The following is a 9,087-nucleotide window of genomic DNA, read 5'->3' as shown; positions in this document are numbered from 1 at the left end:
GTAAAAATTAATTAAATTAAATTTCCATTTTTCTTTTCATGACTTCATACTTAAAATGTCCAACGAATTTGTCCAAAAAAGTATTTGAATTTAAATTAAATTGATGATTTAATAATTTTGTCATAAATTCTAATCTCTCAAGACTGTGCACTTACTCAAAAGGCACAAACCGGTTAAACGATGAAACTTCAGCTTTCGATTGGCCTGACTCGGATTTGGTCCCAAACTTTGAACCAATTAGTCAATTTGGGATTTATTTGTCTTATAAAAAACCAATAGAACTATTCCAAAAATTCAAATAATTTCAAATCACATATATTTTTTAATAAATACTAAATCAATTTAATCAAATACTAACTACAACGTTTATGTTAACTTAAATCATCTTCCATGAGTAACACAAAAAATAAGGAAAAATGTGCTAAAACGATGAATAATTGGTGATGATTCACTTCCAAATAAAGTAAAATTTTCTGTGATGCTAAAAATATTTTTGAGAAAAGGAAAAATTCAAAAGAATAAAATTAAAGTTAATTATAGTGAATTAAAGTTCTTTTTTCTTCAACAACAACCGGTAATTTTATCACAAATATAAAAGTTGACAAAAAAAATCGTTTTTCATTTCTGCGATTCGAGGATTTTTATGGTTGTGGCTACCGGAGTTGATTGCGAATTGAATGATCAAATTTTGAGAAATTAAATATGGCTAAGGAAAATTTTGTTGGAATTTTGAAGATATTTTCAAATGTTATGTGTTAAATTCAGATTGGTAGCTGGAATTAAGACACTTAAGGTCATGTCAATTTTGAGTTAACATAGAAAGCCATAATTTCATCTAACAGTCCAACATAATCTCTAATCAATCATTCATGAAGTATCTAATTTAAAGCCAGACCAAGGCTAATATTAAAAATAATAATTCTGTTACATTTGTCATATTTTGTTTCACTCGTTCAATAAATTATTTATTATAATTTGTTTCAAATTTCTACTCAAATGACATCCTTAAATCAAAGAAATCTGCCAAATCTATCATATAATTGTGTGTCATTGTTTTAAAGCCTGTTAACCATACTTATTTGCTTTACGGCAGTACAGATCAATTGAAATCCATATTAGCCGACCTGTGTTATCATACTAGAACAAAATCTGGGATTTGGTTGTTGTAGATAAGTCTGTCAATCTCTCAGTTCGAGGGTAAGGTCTCTGTAACTAAGTAGTAAGGCAATAATCAGGAATATTCTGTTTTTTGAGGACGTGGATTTAATTTCTACGACAGGTCATCTTCTTGATCAATATTTCAATTGTCATTGATGATTATGATTCCCCAAATGCTAATTTAATTGCAATGTATGATTTTTATCCATTTAGTGGATATTCATGTCTCGTTTAGAGGTTCCTAACAGACAAATAGCTTGTTACTAGATGAACATGCTTGAGAGCGTTGATCTTAACTTTCTCTGGTCTTGAGAATACGTTGTTTGCCTTCTAGGCTCTATTTTAGAGTCCTCCTTTATTGAATACAAACTTTGGAGTCTGATTGGAGTCTGAAAGCTGAAAATTACGAAATAAAGCCATCAAAAAGGCATTTGAGCACTTTAAAAGTATTATTCACATACAATTCTGGAATTATGCAGCATATTTTTCCAAAATTTTCAAGTATAATATCCGTAAAATCTCACATTAACTGCCATTTATTCAAACAGCTAATCAGTCGACAAGTCGATCGATTTAATCTTCATTTTGATCTTATTGTGTCTTAAAATTTGTTTAAACATTGATCTGAATTGATATTGAATTAAAAATTGTTAGTATTTAATACATTTATTCGTATAATTTACATTTTTAAGCCAAAAAATAGAGAATAATGCAAAATAATTCATAAATTTCCTTAAAATTTACTCTCAGAAATATTAATAAATTTTACCAATTTTTCATGTAAATCATTGAATTCCCTTAATATTCCATAATTACCTTTAAAAAATTCCTTTTCAATATTTAAGCGTCATTTTCAATGAGTTCCAATTAATAACAAAAAATATTATGCAAAACGATGAATCACCAATTCCATTCCATCACTGCTTCTCTCCTTTACTTCCATCACACATCCAACTTAATTTGCATATTCAAAATCATTTCGCGCATCCAACAAAAAATCCACCATTTTTAAAAAAAATTTCAGATTTGACAAAAAGCGAGTTTTTCTCATTTTTTTTTGTACATCCTCTCAGCCAATATTCTTACCGATTATCTTTCAAATTCATGCACAATTCATTTACTTACCGGTTATTGTTGTGCATTTACTTTATGGCCTTTTTTTTATATACAAAAATGCAAATCGCTGCTCAGTAATGCAAAATATCACAAAACATATTTTCTTTATCATCAATCAAGCCACGCAAAAAAAATTCTTTTTAGTGCATTCCAAAATGCAAGAGATAAAAAAAAGATTGGCAAGTAAGGGAGTTATTGTGGTGAGCGGATAAGGCGCATTTTTTAGATTCAAAGTTGCTGGGAGATGATTTTTGGTGGGAATTTGAGGTTGGGGACCGGAGTTGGATCAGAATTGCATCAAAATTGGATCAAAATTGACTGAAATTGGATCAAAAATTGGACCAAAAATTTATCAAAAATTGACCAAAAATGGACCAAAAATTGACCAAAAATGGACCAAAAATTGACCAAAAATTGACCAAAATTAAACCAAAATTAGACCAAAATTGGATCAAAAATAGCCAAAAAATGGACCAAAATTGACCCAAAACTTGACCAAAAATTGTCCGAAATTCCTCAAAATTGACTTAAAAATGGAACAAAATTCCCCAAAAAATCCACTCAAACAGCACTAAAAGCAACAACACAAAAACATAATTTGAATCATAAAAGACAACAACACAAAAAAAAGCATGTTAGAGCGCCTGGAATTTAGCAATAATCAAGTCACAAACCAGAGTGAGAAACAAAGTGGAATGAAAGATGAAGCACAAAAAAAGGAACAAAAAAAAAAAAAAAAAATTGCAGCATTTTGCGTAAATAAATTATAATTATAAAATTCCAATCATTCATTCGGCATGTTAGTGGATGTAAGGATGCATAGCAAGCAGTAAGCAACAACAACAACAAAATGTGTAAATACACGCGACGGGGAATTTCTTGAGGATCTCAATTTCGAGTGATTTAGGGAAATTTTCTAATTGAAAAATTAGTTGTGATGTAATTGATGAAAAAATACATAAGTGGAGATTTGAGATGGATGGAAGGAGGGATGGACGTTGGGTAATGAATTGGAAAGTGACATTAGTTGAGGCTGATGATATACTTTTTTATCAAATGGCCTTGTTTGAATTAGGAAATTCTGAATTTATAGCTACAAACTGCATTGATCAATTTAGAACAGTTTAGCCAATTTTAGAGCAGTTTAGAGTGATCTAGGCCAGTCATAACTCAAAGTTGAACCAACACAAGCAGCATACTTGAGTTAACATGAAATAAATCTCTTCATGCAGCATAATGTAGTCACAAAAATGCCAACAACTTCAAAAATAATCGTCATATAACTGTCAAGTCACCTACACATCTCACAGTCAATATTAAGACTTCTGAGCCACTACATTGCATAACTCGGAACTTGTGGTGTCTTAACAGGGTGTAATCTGAGGTATCGAGTCGTATATAGGCTCGACTTTGAGTTTTGACTGATCTAAATCACTCTAAACTGTTCTGAATGTGACTAAACTGTTCTAAATTGATCAATGTAGTTTGTCCCTATAAGAGTTGAATTTCATGGTTAATCAACAGACCGACTTTATGTATTCCTATTTAAGGAGCCCTAACAATCAAGTCCGAAACTGAGACCTGTTCAATCGCTTTATTATAGCCCTCCAATTCACAGTGGATCAATAGGAACCAATCATCATCTAACAATCAAATAGTATTCTCTCGAGAGCTTGTTAACCTTAAACATGTAAGACGTGCATGCTCGTAAGCATTGCTCATAAGTCACTATGCTCTTGAGAGCAAGCTATTTGCCTTAAGTGCAGCCGCCTTCATATTGGGGTCCTGAAAAGTCTGTCAATCTCCAAATCTGTTAATCGAGCACTAAATTGGCTTGATCTTTGTCAAGTTGATGAATTTGAACCAGGATCCAGAATCACGTCAGCTTTGGACAAAATTCTAAAACAATTACCCAATTTCGGGTATTTAAGATAGATTGAAGTCGATATGACAAAGATTTGCCCAGGGATTTGCCCAATTCTTACGACATTACATGACTCAATCCCTTAAATCGATGACTACACAGCCTAAAAATCAAAATTACCTTCCATACATCTCTAATAACCCTCCAACAACCAGCCACGCTTTACTCATTTCCAACAAAATCATAAAAATCCATTCAAATTCATTAAATAGAAAAAAAAAGTTAAAAAAATTAGTTTAATTTACTCATTTATATCTGTAAGCAAGTGATCAAGAACGCCTGAATAGTCAGTCAGTTAGCCAACAAGTCATCAAAAGACTAGATGAATAGGTACAATGGATGTAATAAATATTCCTAGACCACATCATGTCATTAAAATTAAATCACATTTCATTGTTTGTGGCTGGCGATTAGCGCTCAATTTCTTCCTTTAATTTTGGTTTTTTTTTCTTTCTTTTTACCGTCGCTTTTTCGTCTTTTGAAATTGAGAGAAGTTTTTTTTTAATTTGGTGGAGTTTGGTAAGTTTTGGGTTTATTGATGGGATCCTTGGGATGATTTTGGGTTGATTTTTGTAAATTTTTCTAAATTAATGTTGGCATGATTGGTCTGTAATGGCTTAAAATTGTCAAAAAATGACATAAATTGTTATATGACGGTCTAGATTCAGTGAATCCAGGTATACCCATGATATTTATCCAGGTGTCGCTTCATCAGATATGATAGAGTATGGTATAACTGTTTCGCTTAGATATTCCGAATAGCACAAGTCGGTTAATAAATCCAAATACCGACACCAGTCTAACGTGACTCTAACATGATGACGGATTCAATTCAAATTCGATAAAACTCTGGCATGACATCGAATGGGTGACTATGATACGAATTTGATTCAAATTATGCACAATGCTAGAGCCTTGATGACATAGGTGCGGATCTTAAACGAATATGGCATCATACTATAGTCACATTAGACTTCGTCATGTCAGCTGGCTTGTTCTGACTGATTTGTGTTATTCGAGTATACTAAGAGCAATAGTACTGTTCTAGTAACTTGACTATTATACACTGCATCATATCAGTGTCGAAGAAATCTGTTCTAAAGATAATACGGAGGGAGAGGATTAAGTGGTTTTTAGTTGTTCAGTGGGAGTTAAGCAGTGTTTGAAGTTCAAGAAGAGTTCCGAAGGTGTAGTCTTGTTTGAAATTTAATGAGGATTGGGTGATCTTCGAGGTTAATGCTTAGTAGTGCTTAGATTTCAGTGCAAATTGAGGAGTGTTAAAGGTTGAGGAAGGGAGAAGTTGGGTGGTGCTTGGAGTTCAGCAGAGATTGGATAGCATTTGGGATTGAACAGAGGTGTAGTGGTATTTGAGAATCAGAAGGAAATGAGCAGTGTTTGCGGTTCTGCGAAGGCTGGGTGGTTTTTGGGAGTTTAGCTGGGGTTAGTAGATGTTTGGGGTTCAACTAAGATTAGGTGGTGTACAGCAGAGGTTGAGTAGAGCATCATGAGGTTTGACCCCTCTGATTCCTCAATCCAAATTTATAAAAATCTAAAATAACACAAAACAACTCAAAAATCCACATTTTCTACCAAATTATGATCAATTCCAACTCAATTTCTAACAAAATGATCCACAAGGGATGTTACAACTTATTACGAGCACAGGTCAAAAGTTAACAATATTTGTTGAATGTTTAGATTCTCTTTTCTCTTTTCTCATTTCTTAAGTTTCTTTTATTAGCTTCGCTTAGTTATTGATTTTCCTTTTATGATCACTTTAGAATGACTTGTATATGGATATACGCTCGTTGATGATGCTTTGTGTCTTCTTTTTATTGTTCATTCTTCTCTTTCCGCGGTAATTTAAAGTAGAAGAAGCAGCACTCGAGCAGAGACACAGACTGAATAATTTAAATGCCTTTTAATGATCACATCGAAGTTCATGAGTCGACTTTTATTGTTTGTGAGGATTTATGGGTTGCAAAAAGTGGGAACTTGGACCTTAGTTGATCTAGAGCGTCATAAAGTCATGTCAAATCCAACGCATTCCTCAATATTTCCATAAAATAATTATAACAGAGTAAAAATGATGAAATTAAATGACTCAAGTCAGGCTAAGTGAGAGAAGATGCAGAAAAAAAGCAAATTTACATGAAATTAATTTCTTTTTCATGCTTAAGTCAGTACGATAGCACAAGATGTACCAAATGAATGAATGAATGTGCTACACGAGCCATTGACAATGATTTTTACAGAGAAAGAAAGAGATGTAATGGAACTAGGAGGGATGAGTGCGTCAAGAAAGGCAAAATTTGGATGATCAAGTCAAAATAAAGTCGGATAATCGAGAAAAACTCTAGTCGGATAATCGATACAAACTCTAGTCGGATAATTAAAGTCAAACTCTAGTCGGATAATTAAAGTCCAACTCTAGTCGGATAATCAAGTCAAATTCTAGTCGGATAATAGAGTCAAAATCTAATCGGATAATTGAAGCAACTTCTAGTCGGATAATTAAAGTCCAACTCTAGTCGGATAACTAAAGTCAAGCTCTGGTCGGATAATTGAGGCCAACTCTAGTCGGATAATAGTGTCAAAATCTAGTCGGATAATTAAAGTCAAACTCTAGTGGGATATTTAAAGTCAAATTCTAGTCGGATAATTAAAGTCCAACTCTAGTCGGATAATTAAAGTCAAACTCTAGTCGGATAATTAAAGTCCAACTCTAGTCGGATAATTAAAGTCAAACTCTAGTCGGATAACTAAAGTCACAATCTAGTCGGATAATTGAAGCAACTTCTAGTCGGATAATTAAAGTCCAACTCTAGTCGGATAACTAAAGTCAAGCTCTGGTCGGATAATTGAGGCCAACTCTAGTCGGATAATAGTGTCAAAATCTAGTCGGATAATCAATTCAAACTTTAGTCGGATAAATAAAGTCAAAATCTAATCGGATAGTTAAAGTTAAACCCTAGTCGGATAATAGAGTCAAAATCTAGTGTCGGATAATAAAGTAAAAATCTAGTCGGATAATAGAGGCAAACTCTAGTCAGATAATCGAGTCAAACTCTAGTCGAATAATTGAGGCAAACTCTAGTCGGATAATTAAAGTCAAACTTTAGTCGGATAATAGAATCAAACTCTAGTCGGATAATCGAGGCAAACTCTAGTCGGATAATTAAAGTCAATAAAAGAATCAAAATCCAGTTGACAGACCAAAAGATCCACAAGTTTGAACTGTATAACCTCAAAATTATCATTCACATCTGCACCTTAGTCTCTCTGATGAAGTGAATCTCAAGTCCCTCACTCACTCGTACACACATGACCAAAACAAGAAACATTTTCGCATTGAACATAAAAAAAGCATATTTTTTTTGAATTTTAATTATCTTTTATGCTTTCGCATACGCGTTAAACAAAAAAAATGAGAATGAAAAATTCATTTCCTTTCACAGATATATATACGATACATATGAAGGTACGAATGTTTTATTACCAATTTTTGCCAGTGCCCATCAAAACAATAAAACCTAATTTAAATATTCAGATTTTTTTTTTTAACTTCTTTTCCATTCACATTCGCTTCTCATTTTTTTTTTATGCTGTGCATGCTCCTTTTTGTTGCTGTTTCTTTGAAAACCGATTACAATTCATAATAATCGTAAAGAAATGAGTTCAATCTCTCTCTCTTTTATACATCTTATACATATGTTTGATGATATACTCAGGAAGTGCGAGGTCAAGTGCCTCACGTGCTTTTTTTGGGGATCTTGATGTGATTTTTGTTGTTGTGGTCTTAATTGAGATTTTTTTGGGACTGTTTAGAGATGAATTTAGACAATTTAGGACAATCTTGGGACACATGATAATTAGAGGGAATATTGGGAATTGGGGGTTAGGGTTCTGTCCTCAACACTCATTATATCCATACTAGGGTATCGGGAGCGCCCGTGGCGCCCCATCTTCAGAATTTTCAGCTTCACATAGCTTCATGTGGCATCACATTACACCGACATACCCCCTGATATCCCTCAGTTTTCGGCTTCACATGGCTTCCGTTCTTGTATCAGAAAAGGAGTTGAGTGTTTATAATATAGATATGATAGAGATTAAGGTTTTGTCCAATGCAATTTGAACAACAACTTACCTGTTAGTGCTATTCGGGTATATAGAAAGCATAATTACTCCAAATTAAGAGCATCATTGGGTGAGAATGAGATTATGTCCCATATCGATATGTATTCCCAAATTTACTAATTTTAACTTACTACCTAAATGTGCCTTGAATAGTAACAGGTTGTTCACCACTGCTCTAGACAAAACCATCAAAATTGCGTTAATTTTTTCTTGCAAAATCCTTAAAAATTGAAGAATTTTGTCAAAAAAAAACAGAAAGGGATCAACCTAGACTGGGGGTCCATCTCTCCTTCCCCCTTCCCATGCCTGCCTGAATATGCTTCTAAGAAAGGAGGTTCAGTGTAAAAACTTTATGTATCGAACTCAGAAATTGAGGTCGATTTTGAATTCCTTACACAAAAATCCCTAGTAAATTAAACAATTTTTGTTCAAAAAAGATTGATGAAGTGTGCGTGAGGGACCCTCCTAAGGGTCTTTGTTGGTCGATCCAACCCCATTTTTGGTATGAATTGTTCGATTTGTTCTTTTTTTTCAAGATAAAAATCCCAAAAAATCAATTAAATTTTAACAATCTTTACCATAAAATTCTGACTAAGCTTCTAATGAGCGACCCTCAAATAACCCTTAACCCCTTCCCTGTATCTCCCTGAACCCACCTCTGTGTTGATATATCACTTATTATTAATATGTAAATTTTTGATCGAAATATCCTTTATTACATTTATTAAAACTTGATTAATTTTTCTAAC

The sequence above is a fragment of the Chironomus tepperi genome, unplaced genomic scaffold (genome assembly GCF_022539635.2).
Source record: "Chironomus tepperi strain 1889 unplaced genomic scaffold, CSIRO-AGI_Ctep_v1 contig_158, whole genome shotgun sequence".
NCBI classification, from domain to species: Eukaryota; Metazoa; Arthropoda; class Insecta; order Diptera; family Chironomidae; genus Chironomus; species Chironomus tepperi.
Note: the sequence above shows the minus strand (reverse complement) of the source record.